Source organism: Sorex fumeus, unplaced genomic scaffold (assembly GCF_029834395.1).
Source record: "Sorex fumeus unplaced genomic scaffold, SorFum_2.1 ptg000003l, whole genome shotgun sequence".
Taxonomy (NCBI): Eukaryota; Metazoa; Chordata; class Mammalia; order Eulipotyphla; family Soricidae; genus Sorex; species Sorex fumeus.
The window spans coordinates 16300001-16321032 of NW_026606060.1; the positions used below are offsets into that span (position 1 = coordinate 16300001).

Genomic DNA, 21032 nt, shown 5'->3' on the forward strand with positions numbered 1-21032 from the left:
GTAGCAAAGCAGGAACAGACCCTTAATAACAAAAAAGAATATTTTATCCCTAAACAAGGTCCTGAAAAATACATATAATACAGTAACGACCTTGATTTGAAACCTTTGTTTGAATCAGAAAACAAAAATATGACAGACACCTATACCTATGTGCAAAATAGAAAAGTCAGAGAATGTTCAATTAAAGGTTTTAATGATTAAAACAATGAATTAGGGGTCTGAGTGAGAGTACTGCAGGGAAGAAGCTTGTTTTACATGTGGCAGCCCAGGGACTATCCTCAGCATCCCATATGGTCCCCAAAGCAACACCAAGAGTAATTCTGAGCACAAAACAAGAAGTGATCCCTGAGTATCATCAGAGTGGACAACAAAACAACAGCAATAATAATAATAATTAAAACAAGTAATAATCAGTGAATTAAAGATAACAGACAGGAAGCATTGGCTGTTCTTTCTAAACGAATTGCAAACACACATAAGTTTTAATTTTTGTGCTTAAACAGGTTTCAAAGGTGAAACAATATTGCAGAGGCAGGAATTCTTTTTTCTTTATAGAATCATAAAGGGAGAGAGAAAACACAGTTGGGTGTATTAAGCATTATTATAAGCATTTCAGTATTATATGGATCATTTAACAACCATCCTAAATTTATTTTCTATACATTAAATGCAACATTGCAGAGATATAATCTCCTTCTAACAGTCTAAATAACACTTTGTGAATGATGCCAAATTTCCAGCAACCAGATTAAAATCTGGATTTAACTTTTAATTCCAGCCACCAAACTATTTTTACAATACTAATATGAGCTTTTTTTTATTCTCTGTCAGCTCAAAACATGGGCAATAGTTGTCTTGTTATCTTCGTGATTTACCATCTAGAGTGTATGCTTGGGATTTCCAATGTATAGACCAAAATCCTACTACCCCAGTCTTTTAAATGCCTTTAAATTTGGTAAATTCTTTCTGTAATACTGTATGAGTTAATAGAATTATTTTTTCAATTTGCCAAGTTCTGAGAATTTTTATTCCAATTATAAATAATTTTTAGGCTTGATTATTAATTTCAGGAAGACAGAAGATATATGTACGTGTTATATAGGTTAATAATTCTGTATCAAGCATTTTCTTTGCATTGTATTGCATTATATTGCATGAGAAAAGTGAAAGAGAACGGAGAAAAATGAAAGGCAGGTATCAATCGCAGTACCCTGAATATATATTCATAATATTCTGAATGCTCTTTATTTGTACTTTGGATCATGCTAAAAATGTATGGCATAAATCAAAAGATGTATAGGATGCTCATCAAACTATTGTAACAAAGAAGAGACATCTTTGAGAGTCTTGATCAATGATTTTTAATTTATTTTTATTTGGTCACCAAGAAATTACAAAGATATTCATAATTGGGTTTCAGGCATACGATATGTCAAACGCTTACTTGACCAGCAGTGTCCACTTCTTTTCACCAATGTCCTCCCCAACCCCATTTGCGCCCAGCCCCATTTGCTTTCTTGGGTATATGGTTTTGCATTGCAGTTTACAGACCCACTGTTGACAGGGTTTCATACATGACACTTTGCCACCTTTCAGCACCATCTCCTCCTCACCTCAGTTGAATGATTCTTTCAAACATAGATAGACACCCTCCTTGTCCTATTACCCTGTACCATCAAGTGGCATGTTTCCTCCTGAATATCAGCTCTGATGTTCGTTCTTTCCACTGTCTTTGGGTATTTATTATTCCACCATTATGTTTCCTTATGGCTGGAGCGATAGCACAGCGGTAGGGCCTTTGCCTTGCACGCAGCCAACATGGCCGACCCGAGTTCGATTCCTCTGCTCCTCTTGGAGAGCCCGGCAAGCTACCGAGAGTATCTGGCCCGCACGGCAGAGCCTGGCAAACTCCCTGTGACGTATTCGATATGCCAAGCACAGTAACAACAAAGTCTTCAATGGAGACGTTACTGGGCCCACTCGAGCAAATCAATGATCAACGGGAGGGCCTTTACTTTACTTACTTTATATGTTTCCTTATATTCCACATTTGAGATATAGTTGCTGTTTTCTGTGTTGTTCTCATTCTGTGTTGTTCACTCTCCTACCAACTAAATTCACTCAGCATGATACTCTCAAGCGTGATACTCCAGGTCCATCTATGCAGTAGCAAATTTCATGACTTTGTCTTTTCTTTTGGCTAAATAATACTCCAATGTGTGTACATGCCATACTTCCAATATCCAATCATCTCTTCTCATATGCTTGGGATTTTCCCCCAGATCTTGTCTAGAATAGATAGTGCTGCAAGGAAAATGGCACTGTAGCACTATAGCACTGTCTTCCCATTGTTCATCGATTTGCTCGAGAGGGCACCAGTAATGTCTCCATTGTGAGACTTCTTGTTGCTGTTTTTGACATATTGTATATTCCACAGGGAGCTTGCCAGGGTGCCCAGCAAGCTTCCAAGAGTATCCTGCCCACACAGTAAAGCCTGGAAGGCTACCCCTGACATATCCGATATGCCAAGAACAGTAGCAACAAGTCTCACAATGGAGACATTACTGGTGCCCGCTTGAGCAAATCGAAGAACAAGGGGAGGACTGTACTACCGTGCAAGGAACATAGGAATGCAAATGTCTTTTCTCCATGTCTTAGGGCTTGGGTTCTATATTACAAGTAGAATTGTTGGGGGAAATGGAAGCTCAGTTATTACTTTTTTTTGCAATGTCCCTATATTTTTCCAGAGAGTCTGGACCAGTTGACATTTCCACAAGCAGTGAATGAGAATAGCTTTCTCCCTGCATTCATACCAGCACTGGTTGTTCTTTTTGATGTGTGCCTTTCTTTGTGGTGTGAGATGATATCTCATTGTTGTTTTGATATTTTTCATGAGCCTTTTGGTCATCTGTATTTCTTCAATGAAGTTTATGTTCTCTTCTTTCCTGTTTTTAATTGGAATAGATGATATTTCTTGAAAGATTTCTTGAAAAATTTTACCAGTGCCTTAGATGTCTTGAATATGAATCCCTTACATTATAGACGTTGGGAATATAATTTTCTCTATTCTTTGCAATGTCTTTGTATCCTGGTCATAATTTCCTATAGGTGCAGAAGCTTCTTAGTTTAATGCAGTCACATTGATGTTTACTTCCACCTGCTTGGTCAGTAACACAGTTATATCACTGTGTACTTTGTGGATTTAATTATGATATCGAGGCCATTGATCCATTTTGATTTCACTTTATGTGTGGCATTAGAAAGAGGTCTTAGTTCTTTTTTTTCACGTAATTGTCCAGTTTTCATATAACCACTTTTTGAAGTAGCTTTTTCTCCTTTATCTAAAATTAACTGATCATATACCTGAAGTTCTATCTCAGGATATTCAAGTCTATTCCACTAATCTGATAGTGTGTTTTTCTTCCACTACCATGCTCTTTTAATAACTTGACTTTCGGTGCATTGCTTTTCTGTTCTTTTCTTTTATTTCTAGTACAATTCTCTTAATTACTACTGATTTGTAGTACAGGTAGAAATTGGGGAACATGATGCCCATCATCTTCTTTTCCCAGGGATTGCTTTAGCTCTTTGGAGGTGTTAATTGCTTCATATGAATTTCAGGAGTATTTGATCTATTTTTTTGAAAATTGTTATGATTATACATAGAGGGACTACATTTAATCTGTAAAATATTAGGAGAATATTTTCATTTTAATGATATCAATCCTCCTAATCCATGGATAAATTAATCTCTAATTTTTGAGCATTTTTCTGCACCCCTAAAGTTTATAATTGAGGAGATATAAGGTAGATCTTGAATATTTCTATTGCTGTTTTTGACAAATATTAATGTTACCTTTTCAGATTCAGAGTCTATTATATTCATGAGTTAGTAACTTTTAAAACTAGAAGATAATTTTGTGAGGATTCATTGTATTCTCTGTTTTGTGTATAATTGTAAATGTTTCATGTGTTTTTAAAATTTAAAAACAAACCATACTCTCTATGGTGATGGAATATAATTTAACTACTTAAAAATAGTGCTTTGTGGTGTTGCAGTAAAAATATTTCAATTACCTTAGTTATATTGATTGAATTTGAGAATTTTTACATGAATCCTCATAATTTCATGAGAATTTCTTATTCTTTACACTTCCTTGTATTTCTGTAAAAACATTTATCTCTTTCACTGTCTGCCATGATAAATAGGTGATTTAATTAATAGGCTTAACATACATACACATATATGTGTGTATGCGTATATATATACATATATGTATATATATATTTGTATGTTTTTCTTTCTGAGGTTAAGAACCTTTGAGCAATATTGGGAAGACCTCGAAACTAAAAAATATAATTAAATTTAGAGATATAAGTTCAGATGACCCTGTTGCACCTGCAAGTATTTAAAATAAGCATACAAGTATATTCCCACTTCTATAAGACTGAGAAAACATGTCAATTTGCATAGCTTAAAAAATAAGCTTTTTGGAGAGAGAGAACAAAAGGGAATGCCCTGCCACAGAGGCGGGGGGGATGGGGGGAATGGGGGGGAGGGATATTATCCATGGTGGTGGAAAATGGGCACTGGTGGAGGGATGGGTATTTGTTTATTGTATAACTAAAACCCAAGCACAAAAATTTATGAATCTACAACTGTACCTCATGGTGTTTCAGTAATAAAAAAAAGCTTTTTTTTTTAAGTTACAGGCTGTGGGGATGTGAGAGCCACCCTTCCCACCCCAAGGGACCCAGCCCTGGTAGCCAATCTCCACTACCCAACCTCCACCATGTCTAGGCCACTTTCTGTATGCTCAGGCCAAGCCTCATGCATGAATGAAGTCCCACAGAACCCAGATAATGTGGAACTGTGTGACCTTGAACTCTGGACAAAACAGGACCCCAGAACAGAGATCCTCTGCCTGCTTCCCACAGTTTCCAGTGACTCACAGATCACACTCACACATATAAGCCACACCCTTCCAGCACCAGATAATCTCCTCATTGGCCACCCTCCAGAACTCAGGATGCTCCTCCAAGACGGGAGTCAAAAATGAGGCTCCCAGAACCGTACCACCATTCTCCGCGCCAGGCTGTGGGGCGGGTGAGAGCCCTCCCCACCTTCAGGGACACAGCCCTGGCAGCCGACCTTCACTACCCAACCACCACCACGGTCCAGGCCGCTTTCCAGATACATTATGAGACACTTCCTACCCATTTTTCACAATTACTACACCATATCTGATGGGGTTCAGACAGTAGAAAACAAATCATAGAGGAAAAATACATAAATAATGCCTCTCAGGGAGCCCAGCAAGCTACCAAGAGTATCCTGCCTGCACAGGCAGAGCATGTCAAGCTCCCCATGGCATATTTGATGCACCAAATACAATAACGACTAAAGGTCTCATTCCCCTGACCCTCAAAGAGCCTCCAATAATTGGGAAAAAATAAGTAAGAAGAGGCTGCTAAAATCTCAGGGCTGGGAGGAATAGAGACATTACTGGTGCCCACTCGAGTTATTTGATGATCAACAGGATGACAGTGATACAGTGAAAAAAAAAAGTAAATCCTAATCAATAGGATTATGTTCTACCAAACTTTCCCCCTTTTTTTTCTCTCTCTCTCTGTGCCACAGAGACAAAATCCTGTGGGTAAGGCAAGTGTTTGTCTTCCAAGTGTTCAACCTGAGATAGATCCCTGGAATCCTATATGGTCCCCCAAGCCTGCCAGGTGTGATTCCTATAACACATATCCAGGAGTAAATCCTGAGAACAGCCTAGTGTACCACCCCCTACAATCACCTTCAAAAAAGTACTTTCTCTCTAATTCCCCTCTGTATCAATTCACCCTACCATTCCAGTGATATTGTTCTTGTCAATGATGACAAGGAGTGCCCTGTTATCAATTACAATGATTATTACATTATTTATCTTTCTCTTATTTCACTGAGAAAAGCTATCTGCTATGCATATCTATATCTTCCTTCCTGAAAATATATATTTGACTTGATGCATTTCTTTTCTTCTCTTGTTTTTCCATTTCTCTTCTTTACTTCTTTTTTTTAAAAAAAAATTGTTTTGGGGCCCCGACTGGGTGCTCCTGGGTTACTTCTGGCTCTTCCTTAAGGAATTACTCGTGACAAATCTCGGGGGACCATATGGGATGCTGGGAATCAAACCCAGATATGCCCTGTGTGCAAGGCGAGCTCCATCCTGGCTGAACTTTGTCTCCAGTCGCTAGTGCATTTCTTGGTTATCCTCTTCCATCACTGGATATGTTCTGTTTAGGATCATTTATTGGTTTTCCTTAAGTTTGTGATCACTGGAGTCCCCTGAAGTGATATGATTAATCTTTGTTTTCTCCACACTTCATTCTAACAGAATGTGTGCTCCCATATTTTATTCTAACAGTACAACAAATAGCATCTATTTTATTGAGGTAGCATTAGTTAAATTACATGTTTTTGAGGCACATATTAATACCTCTTCAAATAATATCACCATATTATGAAATATCAATATCTTTTCAATATAATCTCTTACACTTAATTGACATGCTATGACTTCAAAAGTTATAACACAGTGCATTATCTCCCTTCTCAATGTCTATTCTGTCTGTCCTACTACTTAACATCTTCATGTATAACTGTACTTACTGGTATCTTTATTTTCAGTCTTACTTCTTAACATCTAACTCTTACTGCAATCAGAGGAGCCTTTGTAAAACATAAAATATTTTCATATCACTCATCCTTTAAAATCTCATTTTATAATATCCATTATTCTTAAAATGAAACCCAGTCTTTCTACTATGATCTAAAATAATGAATTAATGCTATTTTATTTGTTCATTTTCCCTCAAGTTTTTCTTTTGAACACATTTTCAGATAAACTAATTTTAATAACTGTTACTATGGGATTATTTGATTTTATTACCATATAACAGGTTGTAAAATTTATATTTGAAGAATTATTCTGCAATAAATTCCAGCAGAACTCAACAGTTTATTCTCTCTACATGGCATGACTCAGAGTGTTTGGAAGTTTTCAGGTGGTGGTTCAGTATAGAAGATCGAACTTAGCTTTACTCACATACATGTTGAGGTGCCTCAACATGTATGGCTAAAAAAGTCAATTTGGCTGGATTCTCTTTATATTCAGGCATTCCTAGTTACTCTCTTCTCAGTCTCTTCTGTTAGGTATACCTGATTTTTCAGTCGATAGTTTAGGACTCCAAAAGATGTTTCATGAAGCAGGAAATGGAATTAATGTGAATGTTCTTTAGACCTGACTCAGACACTGTCCAAAATTACTTTACCTGATGTTATTGGATAACATAACTGAGTCTAGCCTGTCCATACAGCAGAGTCCGGCAAACTCCCCGTGGCATACCCAATATGCCAAACACCAGTAACAATGATGGGTCTCATTCTCCTAACCCTGAAAGAGCCTTGAATGTGGCACTATTTAAAATCTCAGGGCTAGGACGAAGGAGACGTTACTGGTGTCTGCTCGAGGCGATCTACAAACAACAGGATGATTGTGATCGTGATTTTTCCCTTTGGTTATTTGTTTTTTTGTGTGTGTGTTGTGTGTATGTGTGTGTGGGGGGTGTGTGTGCTGAGAATGGTCATACTACAAGGTACTTAATCTTGACTCTGTGCTCAGGGATCACTCTTGACAGGGCACTGAGATTGAACCTGGGTTGAAGTGCCAGCAAGGCAAATACCCTTCTTTGTATACTATTACTCAGACCACTGTGTCATTATTAATTCTCTTTGTGGGTCTTTGTATTTCTCATTATTTGTATAACTTTCTATAATGACCAATCAATTTCTTCTAATTTACCCAAAATATGAATGTATAAGTTAAAATTCCTTGTTTTGCCAATCAAATACTCAAATTCTTCTTATCCTGTCAATAACATACTGGTTGATATGGTGATGTAAGATTTTTTTCAACATATTCCCACATTGTTACTTGCATTATTTTCAGTCTACTATGCAAAATGTGAATTCCATATTTCTGTTATATTTTTCTTTTGTTCTATTTTCAGATACATTTGACCACTTTGATTTAAAGTAGGCTCTAACACTTTCACTTTCTATCATTGTGTAAAACTACTTAATCACTTAATCACTTAACTTCCCGTTAATCATCGATTTGCTCGAGTGGGCGCCAGTAACGGCTCCATTTGTCCCTGTCTCGTGCTAGTGTAGCCCAATGGCGTCTGTTCACTCTAGGAACATGCAGAGCCTCAAACCGATCGTTCATGATCTTGATGAAGAGGTCTGACCATTTGCTAGGTGGGCGGCCATGTGGTCTTTTGACATCCCGTGGAATCCAGTTGGTAACAGCTCTAGTCCAGCGGTCTCTTTAGATCTCATTACGTGACCAGCCAATCTGATTTTTGACACCTTGGCAAATGAGACAGCGTCCCTGATTCTTGATCGTCGATGGATGTCAGAACTCCGGATTCTTTCTCTCATTTGAGTGAAATGTGATATTCCAAGCATAGCTCTTTCTATTCTTCTTTGGGAGACCTGAATAGCGTTCTCATCCTGTTTGCGTAGGGCCCAGGTCTCTGAGGCGTATATTAATGTAGGAAGAAGAGTGGAATCAAAGAGATGTGCCCGGAGCCGGAGGTTCTTCGTCCTCTTAGCTATTTCTTGGATGCTCTTGAAGGCGTTCCAAGCTGCTGTCTTCCTCGGGTGCAGCTCGGGTGCCAGATCATTTGTCATGTTGACTTCTCGACCCAGGTACACATAGCTGTTGCATTCGGAGATGGTCGTTCCATTGAGAGCGAATGGGGTGTCAGGAACGAGGCTTTTTCTCATAAACATTGTCTTCGTAAGATTCAGCTGTAGTCCTACCTTTCCACACTCACGGTCAAAGTCGGCCAGCATTTGCGCTGCTTGGCTGATGTTTGGTGTTATTAAAACAATGTCATCAGCAAAGTGGAGGTGGTGTAGTTGCCGACCATCTATCTTCACTCCCATTCCTTCCCATTCCAGTCGTCGCATGATGTTCTTGAGGGTGGCACTGAAGAGATTCGGTGAAATGGCATCACCCTGCTGAACCCCTCTCTTGACTTCAATGAATACTTCTTTGTGGAATGGTGAGATCCTGGTAGTGAATCTGCAATACAGCTCGCGGAGGATCTTGATGTGTTGGGCTTGAATGCCCTGATTGGCTAGGGCTTCAATGACCACTTCCCTCTCAACAGAATCAAAGGCCTTCTTTAAATCAATGAATGTTAGACAGAGTGGCATCTTGAACTCCCGAGAAACCTCAATGAGCTTGGTTATCATGTGGATATGGTCGATGGTGCTGAATTCTTTGCAGAACCCGGCTTGCTCGCATGGTTTTCCTTCGTCTAGTGTTCTGTCAGTACTATTTAGGATGAATCCAGTGAACAACTTGTAGATGACAGACAATAGGCAGATCGGGCGATAGTTGCCAATGTCATGGATGTCTCCCTTCTTGAACAGTAGTACGGACCTGCTGGTTTTCCACTGGGATGGAAACTTGCATTCAGACAGGTAGCATGTGAAGAGCCGAGCCAGTGTATTGATGAGTACTGATGGCAGTTTCTTCAGGTGTTCTGGTCTGACCTTGTCTGGGCCGGGTGCTGTTCGTTTCTTTACCGATGAAATGGCATGTAATACTACAATACCAATTAACTATGCATTATAAAAATGGGAAGAACTATATATGAATTTTGATGAGAACTGTATACCTGAGAATGTGAAATGATTTAATTAATAATAATTTAATGGCAAGTTAAAGATAACTGTGAACCAAACATAGCACTTGTTAAGTTATATAGTCAAGAAAACAGTATTCAAAATGATTGCTATATAGGAGAGAGATGAATTCAAGTCTTCTGAAATTGAAGTCAGAAGAGTTTAAAAACAAATCATTATGCTTGCAGAAAACTACTGTGAGATATTGGCAGAAGCAAAGGTCAATGTTACTATATCCTTTGTATTTTCTAATTCAGTTATTTAAAATTAGTTTCCACTTTTTTATAGAAACAGGAAAATTGAGAAAAGCATGACCCCAGTCTTAAAATAAGAAACTGAAAAAATTGTAACTTAACAGACGGACAAATAATTTAAAATTACAAAGTTTCTTTAAGAAATTCATGACATTTCTTATCATAAAATCTACCTAAATATCCTTTTTATTAATCTAATGTGAAATGTTTTAAACTAAAAATATTTATTTATTGATTTTCACTATATTTCTCTCAATACACACTAAAAATATTAAATGCAGTAGGAATATAAAAAATGCAGTGGAACAGTATATTCTTTATAAAAAATGTAACTTATTATTTAAAAAATGGCCAAACTGTTGTAGAGTTTCTCTTATATTTTACTTAATATAATTTATGAATTCAAGTCTAATATTAAGGTTTTTAATCATTTTTTAGCAGACTTTTTTGCATGGTACACGATAGGGATCGAAGTTTATTTTTTCCCATGTGACTGACCAGTTTTACCAACACAATTTGTTGTACAGAATTTCTTTGCTCCACTTTATACTCTTTGCTCCTTTATAGAAGATTAGCTGTCCATTTATCTTAGAATCTGTTTCTGTGATTTCAGTTCTATTTCACTCATCTTAGTATGTCTCTATTACAACATCACATTGTCTGGATTACTATGACTTTATAGTGCAATTTAAAGTTTGGGAAAAGGAAACTTCCCATCTTCCCCCCCCCCCCCCCCAGGATTTTTTTGGATATTGGGGAAGGGAGATTGCTACTCCATACAAATTTCAAAAACATTTCTATATAAAGTTATTTTCCCTATTTACATCCACTAAATGTTTATTCTTGGTTAATAAAATAAATTGCAGGTATTAGAGAGACAGTACAGAGTGGGTGGAGTGTTTGCCTTGCAGACAGCCAACCCTGGTATCCCATAATCCCTAATAGTCACTTGAACCCTGCCAGGAGTGATCCCTGCATTCAGAGTGAGGACGAATCCCTGAGTCGTGTCTCATGTGGCTCCAAAATAAAACAAATAAAATAAGTTGTACTATGTTTGTGTATACATGATGCACTTTAATAACTTTGCAAAATGTGTTAAGCTGTCATGCCACATTTTTTCATGTTTACAAGATTTCTTTTGTACTTTTACCTAAGGTAAATTCACCACCGCTATCAACCAAGGCACCCATAGTAGTTTGATAATTCACAGAGGAGGAAGAATCTTATATTCACAAGTAAGCAAATTTCCGAAGTCTATTTGAAAGTTATTACTAGTAATATTGATTTGAAATAAGGTAAATTATATTTAAAACCCAAAGTATATTTTACAGTAAGTGGCTTTACAGTAGGCTTGATGATAGTTCAGGAAATAAAATGAAATGCATATATTTTCCTGGGTTATTTAAAAATGTTAATATTTTTATGTTTTTTAATGTTATACATAGTGATTTACAGTACTGTTAATGTTGGAGTTTCATGCTTTATACCATTCTACTCAAATTCTTATAGACCATTAACAGTGTTTGTAAATTATCATAATAAATTTGAAAGCTAGTATAAGGGTGTGTAGTTTTAAAAATGTATAAGTTTTACAATTTTTTAAATTTCTGAATACAGATACTACTTTTTCATTTTAATGGAAAGAAAAAAGATGAGGATAGTGATAAAACACTTATAATTGTCTATATTTAGGTTCTACAGAGTCTTTATCCTAACACTAGACTCCAAGGTTGGTTTAAGAACTTATAAAGGTAAGTAATGACACTGAAAGCTAAACTACAATTTCTTCTGATTAACTTCCCTTCATGAACTTGTTAGTTCTGTATTAGTTATGAGTTAGCTGCTAAGTTCATTAACGTTTTCTATGTTTTGGAAAAATTGCTAATATCTTTCCCTATGTGAAGTGTATTGCTTAATACATTTGAAATGCTCAGTGAACATTCAGCCATGCGTAAAAATCAGTGTTTGTGATATAACATCAGTGGTATTCTAATTAACAATACAAACAAGGCTGACGCCTAAAAATTCACATATTCTATTTGAACTGTCTCCAGCCCCTAAAACTTATTTTCATAACCAAGAATAAACAGTTTGTGTAAATAGGGGTGTAAATAAGTTTATATAGAAAATATATTAACAGAGGCAGGGTTGGATGAGGCAGATGGGGGAGATTGGGGGAGGGAGGGACACTGGGATCCATGCTCGTGGAAAATGGGCACTGGTGGAGGGATGGATATTTGATCATTGTATAATTGAAACACAAGCACAAAAATTTGTAAGTCTACAATTGTACCTTATGGTGTTTTACTAAAAATTTTTTTAAAAAAGAAAATATATTAACAAACAACCATCAAAAAATAAAATTAAAAAAAATGGGGAGTGGGGTGTTTGCTTGTTAGTTGTTTATTTTTCTGTAATTTCCTATTGAGTGAAAGTTATTTTTTTAAAAAAATACAAATTTTACTGAATAATGTCAGGAGTAGGGAGAGGAAAAACAAGCTGGTGATAACGATGCAGGAGTGGTGATAGCGGGTCGCCACGGTTTCTAGGTTCTTCAATATTTTCAAGGATTAAAATATTGAGTACTATGATGCTCAGACTGAGTTAAGAAATAGAAAAGCTTACTGGAAAATAAGTAGAAGAGAAAAATCTTCCAAGCATGAAGGATCTTAGTGTAGTACTAAGTTAAGTGTGGCTCATTTTTCATTTTGTGGGTTTTTAAAGGAGAACTGGGTGTTTTTTTTTTACTTATGAAACAAAATATGGGAGGATTTTAATTTGTTTCCCAGAGATGTCTTGTGGATTTAGGGCCCTTTTGTGTGTTACTGAGATTAAAGTTAACATCTCACATTCCCAAGTAGGGTGGTAAGACTGTTTATTTAAGAGTGTTTAAGTTATATATCTCACAATATGCCAGGTAGTACCCACATTATCTTAGACTCCTGTGAGCTCAAGGTCTGGGGCAAAATATATAGTCTTAGAAAAAATAAACCACCCAGTTGTTGAATTACATTGGTTGGTTCTTTCTCCCTCTGTGGGGAACTTAGGTTTATTGAGTTACTCCTGACACAAAAATCCCAAAGCAAATCCAATTCCACCAGACACTCCCAATCTTCAGTGTTTATCTTTAACCTCTACTTTTGTGCTATTCTTCCCCATCTGTTATTCACTTATATCCCCCAATCAGAACCTGTAGCTTGTAAAATCAAATTCTTCTACGCTCTGGATTTTGTGTATGTAAGTGAAATATTGTTTTCCTGTTTCTTTATGTCCTTTGCATAGTTTAGTGCTATTTCCTTTAATGAATTTATTCTTTTTGTATTTCCCTTTTTGTATAGATACAGGAAGATAGTTAATGCTAAGCTTTGTAATTGGGGAATTAATTGACTCCAAATTATATTTACTCCTGGGCACCCATCATATTTACTTGACTTAAGCCTCAGTGACACTTGGTTTCTAACACCCCAAAAGGGCAGTCCCAGCAAGGGACAAGAATAGACACAGAGCAAGGCGTAACCTACCCTGACATCATTAAAACTATAGGCTAAGAGCCATAAGAAGTATGATAAGTTAAGAGTATGGTCATGGTTTACAATACAGATACTGAGAGGTTATCATGTTTGGTCCATTATCTACTTTCAGCACAAATCTCCCATCATAGAGAGAGAGTATGGGGAATATTGTCTGCCATGGAATCAGTGGGAGGGTGGGAAAAGGTGAGGGGGTATACTGGGAATATTGGTGGTAAGGAATGTGCACTGATGGAGGGATGGGTGTTTGATCATTGTGTGATTGTAACCCAAATTGAAAACTTGTAGCTATCTCACAGTGATTCGATAAAATTTAAAAAAAAGACCATGTTCGTGTAATAAACTTTGTCCTGACACACAAAAAAGTTACTCAATAAGGATCCTGCTGGTGTTAGGAAAGACTTCCTGGACTGAGGACTGTCTAGATCCCAGACGGATCTATAGCTAGCTGGATCCCAGAAAGAGGCACTCTTTAAGTTTACTATATCTCTTACCTTATCCATACAAATTGACTAGAAATGCTATTAAGAAGTAAATATAAGATGACTGTTTAAATGGATATTCTCCAAGGAACAGAGAAAGCAATACATCCTTAGATGGAATCCTGCTCTTGGGTGGATCTCCTAGCAGGTATTTAGAGTGCTGAGCGCTTATATAAGATTTTGTCCCACGTATATCTCCTAGAAGAACTTCCCCTGAAGGAAGGGCTATATATCTTGTTGCAACCTCCCAACCCTTCATGATTTCTCTAAAACTAATGCTGCGAGACTTGAGTAAATGGCCACTGATGACCAACCAGCCTGGTGGCTCCAGTATTATAGAAAGTTCAGGACTTTGCTGGATTGTCTAAAATGTGGAACTAAGTCAGCTAAAATTGGGTCACAGTAACAGTGGACAAGGATAAAGGCTATCTCTTAAAAAATACATACATTATATATGTATATATATTATACTTTTCTTTAAAATTGTCACTTATATGGCAAACTCCCCATGGCATACCAATATGCCAAATACCAGTAACAATGATGGGTCTCATTCTCCTAAAGAGCCTTGAATATAATCTCAGGGCTAGGATGAAAGAGACGTTACTGGGGCCTGCTCGAAGGAATCGACGAATAACAGGATGATGAATGAATGAATGAATGAATATGTCCTTTTAAACTTCATGAAGTCTAATGTATGAAAGCCACATATGAGGATTTAATAATCTAACTTTGATATTTTATGAAGGGGATGTTTAAATTAGTCTGCCAACATCAACCTGCACTGCTATTAGCCAGGTGGACTACTATCTGTTCTAGGCAATGGTAAAATTCCTTTCCTTAATTTTACCATTCTCCCTTGAAGTTTTTAAAGGAAAATCAAGAATCCATTGTGATTCTAGTACTTTCTTATAATTCAGTACTTGATTTATTATGTCAATAGATTCCTGTGGGATTCATACTTTTATGTAAGGAAATCCATTTGCACAAGAACCTATTTTTAACATACATAAACACTATGTGATGTGTATTAGTGTGTTAGAATACTGAGATTTGAATTGCTACAATTTCATTAGCGGTAAACAACAAACTATGCTTGTTATTCTTTGAACATGTTGATATTGGAAATATTCCCCAGTCTCTTGAGCACATCAAACTGGACATTTTATTCTTTGTTAAAAATTACTTGATTTTATTTTTAATAATGTGACTTTCAGAATAATTGATTATTAGGACCCCAAATTCTATATATTTCTAAATCCTCAATATTCCATCATGCATTGGTGGGGAGGGAAAGAGAGAGGTAGTTTAGATACATGCTCAAGAGAAAACATTCAGAGTTATGGTGGTCCATTCTTGAGTTCATATCGCAGTGTTTGCTCATGCATCCCTGGTACCAATCCTCTCAGTCATGAGACTAGAGACTTAAGACTAGGATTATATATCTCAGTGACTTTTCAGTCTCCTGAAATGGGTCTCATGTGGTCAAGATCTCCACACCTTCAGGCTGGTTTTATTTTCAGACAGTTTTCCACATACCAGCACCATTCCCCCATATCCCTGTTTGATTACTATATAATATTAATTTCCCTATGTAAAGTAAATATTTATTCTTTGCATTATGAATAAACCCATCTGTAATTTTGCTTTTTGGTGGATTTTTATGACCTTCATATTTTATTAATAGTACCTGATCTGTTCAAGTTTTCTAATTTATCTTGATTTCTTCTTGGGTAATTATATCATTCTAAACTGCTTCTCTCAGGTTCACAATTAAGTTGCATAAAGTTGTTAACAGTACTAAATCATCTATTTTTTTTAATTTCTGATCTATTGTGGAGCATTTTTCATGTTCCTTTTAGCCATTTGTATTTTTTTTTGAGGAAATGTCTGTTCATTTATTCTCCTCATTTGTTGATGGGGTTGGAGGTTTTTTTCTTGTACAATTCTATTAGTATCTTGTATATTATGGATATTAATCCCTTATCAGATAGGTATTGGGTAAATATTCTTTCCCATTCTGTGGGCTCTTTCTGCATTTTGTTCACTGTTTCTTTTGGCTTGGTGCAGCTGATCTTCCAGCTCATTGATTCTCTCTTCAGCTGTGGCCATTCTACTGTTGAGGGCACAGACTGAGTTTTTCATTTCATCTACGGAATCTTTTATAAAAATATGAAATGCTTCACAAATTTGCATGTCATCCTTGTGCAGGGGCCATGCTAATCTTCTCTGTATCGTTCCAATTTTAGTATATGTGCTGCCAAAGCGAGCACTGTTCACTGTTTCTTTTGAAGTGCAGAAGCTTCTTAGTTTGATATAGTCCCATTTGTTTATATTTGCTTCCACTTGCATGGTTAGTGCTGGTTCATCCTTAAAGATGCTTTAAGCTTCAATCTCGTGGAGAGTTCTGCCTACATTTTCCTCTATGTACCTTATGGATTCATGTTTGATATTGAGGTCTTTAATCAACTTTGATCTGACTTTTGTACCTGGCATTAGACAGAGGTCAGAGTTCATTGTTTTTCAGGTAGCTATTCAGTTTTCCCAGCACCACTTGTTGAAGAGGCTTTCCTTGTTCCACTTCACATTTCTTGCTCCTTTGTCGAAGATTAAGTGGTCATCAGAGATATGGAAATCAAAACAACAATGAGATATCATCTCACACCACAGAGACTGGCACACATTCAAAAGAACAAAAGCAACCAGTGCTGCATGGATGTGGGGGAAAAGGGACACTCTTTCACTGTTGGTGAGAATGCGCACTTGTCCAGCCTTTCTGGAAAACAATATGGACAGTCCTTCAAAAACTAGAAATTGAGCTCCCATATGACCCTGCAATACCACTTCTCAGAATATATCTTGAAGATGAAAGGAAGCACAGTAGAAATTACATCTGTACCTATATGTTAATTGCAGCACTCTTCACATTAGCCAAAATATGGAAACAATCCAAGTGCCCTAGAACAGATGACTGGTTAAAGAAACTTTGCTGCATCTACACAGTGGAATACTATGCAGCTGTCAGGAGAGATGAAGTCGTGAAATTTGCTTATAAATGGATAGAGATGGAGTGTATCATGTTAGGTGAAATGAGTCAGAAAGAGAGGGACAGACATAGAATGACTGCACTCATTTGTGGAATATAAAACAACATAACATGAGGCTGACACCTCAGGATAGTATATACACGGGCCAGGAATATTGTTCCATAGCTGGAAGTCTGCCTCATTAGCAAAGGGGAAAAGGCAGCTGGAATAGAGAAGGTATCACTAAGAAAATGATGACTTGAGGAACTGGTCGGGATGAAAGAAAATAGATAAAGAATCAAACATGATAACCTCTCAGTGTCTGTATTGCAAACCATAATTCCAAAAAGTAGAGAGAGAATATGGGGAATATCATCTGCCATGGAGGCAGGGGGAGGATGGGAAAGGGGGGGTATACCGGGGATATTGGTGGTGGGGAATGTGCACTGGTGGAGGGATGAGTGTTTGATCATTGTGTTATTGTAACCCAAACATGAAAGCTTGTAACTACATTATGGTGATTCAATAAAATAAATAAATAAATCATGGTAGCACTGTCCTGTTGTTCATCGATTTGCTCGAGTGGGCCCAGTAATGTCTCCATTTTGAGACTTGTTGTTACTATGTTTGGCATATTGAATACATCACGGGTAGCTTGCCAGGCTTTGTCATGCAGGTGAGATATTCTCAGTAGCTTGCTGGGCTCTCAGAGAGGGGCAGAGGAACCAAACCCGGCTCTTCTGGGTTGGCTGCGTGCAAGGCAAATGCCTTACCACTGTGCTACGGCTCCAGCCCGTAAATAAATAAATTGATTTGCTCGAGCAGGCCCAGTAACATCTCTATCATGAGACTTGTTGTTACTGTGTTTGGCATATTGAATACGTCTGGGGGAGCTTGCCAGACTTGGCTGTGCAGGCGAGATACTCCGGGTAACTTGTCGGGCTCTCTGAAAGGGGCAGAGGAATTGAACTTGGGTCGGCCATGTTGGCTGCGTGCAAGGCAAACACCCTACCTGCTGTGCTATCACTCCAGCCCAAATAAATAAATAAATACATACATAAATACATAAAATTTCTGATCTGTTGTGACTTCTTCCCTTTTAGTTCTGATACTGATACTATTTTTTTTTGCTTTTTTTTTTTTTTTTGCTTTTTGGGTCACACCTGGAGATGCTCAGGGGTTACTTTTGGCTCTGCCCTCAGAAATTATTCCTGGCGGTGCACAGGGGACCATATGGGATGCTGGAAATTGAACGTAGGTTGGCTGCGTGCAAGGCAAATGCTCTACTCCCTGTGCTTTCGCTCCTGCCCCTTTATTTCCTTCTTTAATTCTTAGGTTTTCTCTTATTTTTTCTTTATGAATGTACCTGAGTTTTTTCTTTTTTTTAATTTTACCTATTAAATGCAAAAATATTGGTTTATTATTTGTTGCACTGTTTACTTGATTTCTATGTCCTTTCACTTTAAATTTTTATTGTTCCCTATTCCTACTTATGTCAACTTTCATTTTGTTGCTCTTTTATGTTTTAAACAGTTTCTTAACATGTTATATTGGTTATTTGTTTAAATATTTTATTATTTCATGATATAAAACTATATACTAAAACATTTTCACTGTGAATTACTTTTCATTTCCTGTATTTTCCGGTAATTTTATGAATTTACTATGACTCGTTTACAGGAATCCTTTTCCTTTTGCTGTCAACTTTTTTTCCAATAGTTGTTCAATATATTGTTTCGTCTCAAAACATTTGTCATTTTCATGGATTCTTTATCATTTTCGTTAATTTCTACATGAGTAATATTACTGTTGAAAATAAGTTGTAAAATTTTCAATTTCATGACTGTGCAGAGATTTACTTTATGCATGCATATATAGTCTATTCCCGCACGGCAGAGTCTGGCAAACTCCCCGTGATGTACCCAATATGCCAAATACCTGTAACAGTGATGGGTCTCATTCTCCTAACCCTGAAAGAGCCTTGAATATGGCACTTTTTCAAAAAATCTCAGGGCTAGGAAGAAGGAGACGTTACTGGGGCCTGCTCGAGGCAATTGACGAATAACAGGATGGTCGTGATCGTGATATAGTCTACTCTGAATAATGTTCCATTTACATTGGAAAAAGAATGTGAACTTGACTTTTAGGCAAGTGGAAACATACTTTTACTAAATCCTTATTAAAAACTTTTATTTGATTGATTTTATTCTTGCTTGATCTGTTCAATGGTGGTAGTAGGGTATAAAAATTTCTCACTACTGTCAGATTGCTGTTGTACATGTCTTTTGTCTACTAGTAGATACTTTAAGAATATAGCTACCTCTTAATTTTTGCATATTTATATACAAAGGCTAAGTCCTTTTATGCATTGATTTGCATCCACATCAGTCACTGCCTTATTTATATTAAATTCTGTATGATAAATAAATGGCTGTCCTTACCATTTTTTTTTTTTTTTTTTTTTTTTTTTAGTGAAAAACCATGAGGTACAGTTATGGGCTTACAAATTTTGTGCTTGGGTTTCAGTTATACAATGATCAAGTCCCCATACCTCCACCAGTGCCCGTCATCCATCCCCATGGGTCCCAGCATCCCCCCCCCCTCATCCCCCCCCCCGCCCCGTCCCATCCTGCCTCTGTGGCAGGGTATTCCCCCTTGTTCTCTCTCTCTTCTTTTGGATACTGTGTTTTGCAAGAGAGGCTTTGAGTGGCAATCATGTTTGGTCTATCGACTACTTTTAGCATGCTTCTCCCACCCTGGGAGGGCCCTCACAACACCCTTCATTTGGTAATCTCTTCTCTGTCTGAGCTTCCTTTTCACCTAGAGCCTGTGGCTGGCCTTCCATTCATGGAGCAAAATTCCTGGTACTAATCTCAGCCATTCCTGTGTGTCACTCTCCCTTTTTGTTGCTTTATGTTCCCCAGATGAATGCAATCTTTCTGTGTCTATCCCGCTCTTTCTGACTCATTTCGCTTAACATGATACTTTCCATGTAGTACCACTTGTATGTAAATTTCATAACTTCATCTTTTCTAACAGCTACATAGTACTCCATTGTGTAAATGTACCAAAGTTTCTTTAACCAGTCATCTGTTCTTGGGCACTCAGGTTTTTTCCAGATTCTGGCTATTGTAAAGAGTGCTGCAATGAACAAACAATTGCAGATGTCACTTTGACTATACCTTTTTGCCTCTCTGGGATATATTCCCAGGAGTGCTATAGCTGGGTCAAATGGCAGATCAAATTCTAATTTTTTGAGAGTCGTCCATACTGTTTTCCAAAAGGGTTGGACCAGCCGGCATTCCCACCAGCAGTGAAGGAGGGTCCCTTTCTCGCCACATCCGCGCCAGCACCGGTTGCTTTTGTTCTTGTGGATGTGGGCCAGTCTCTGTGGTGTGAAATGATATCTCATTGTGGTTTTGATCTGCATCTCTCTGATGATTAGTGATGTAGAGCATTTTCTCATGTGCCTTTTTGCCATTCGAATTTCTTCTTTGCGAAAGTTTCTGTTCATTTCCTCACCCCATTTTTTGATGGGGTTGGGTGATTTCTTCTTGTGGAGTTTAACCAGTACCTTGTATATCCTTGATATCAACCCCTTGTCGGATGTGTACTTGGTGAATATCCTTTCCCATTCTGTAGGCTGTCTTTGTATTTTGGTCACTATTTCTTTGGAGGTGCAGAAGCTTCTTAGTTTAAGATAGTCCCATTTGTCTATCTCTGTTTTCACTTGCTCAGCCAGTGGCGTGACATCTTTGAAGATACCATTAGCTTCAATATCATGGAGAGTTTTGCCGACTTTGTCTTCAATAAACATTATGGATTCTGGTCTGATGTTGAGGTCATAAATCCATTTTGATCTTACTTTTGTGCATGGTGTTAGGCAGAGATCTGAGCCCACTTTTTTGCATGTAGCCGTCCAATTTTGCCAGCACAGTTTGTTGAAGAGGCTTTCCCTGCTCCATTTCACTTTTCTTGCCCCCTTATCA

The 21032-nt window shown here is 37.4% G+C and overlaps 1 non-coding gene across 1 annotated transcript; it reads right to left on the reverse strand.

The window, feature by feature from the left end:
* Positions 1-16183: 16183 nt before the first annotated feature.
* On the reverse strand, positions 16184-16290 carry LOC130029586 (U6 spliceosomal RNA). The gene has a single exon (XR_008793374.1). It is a non-coding gene; the product is annotated as a U6 spliceosomal RNA (small nuclear RNA).
* Positions 16291-21032: the final 4742 nt, after the last annotated feature.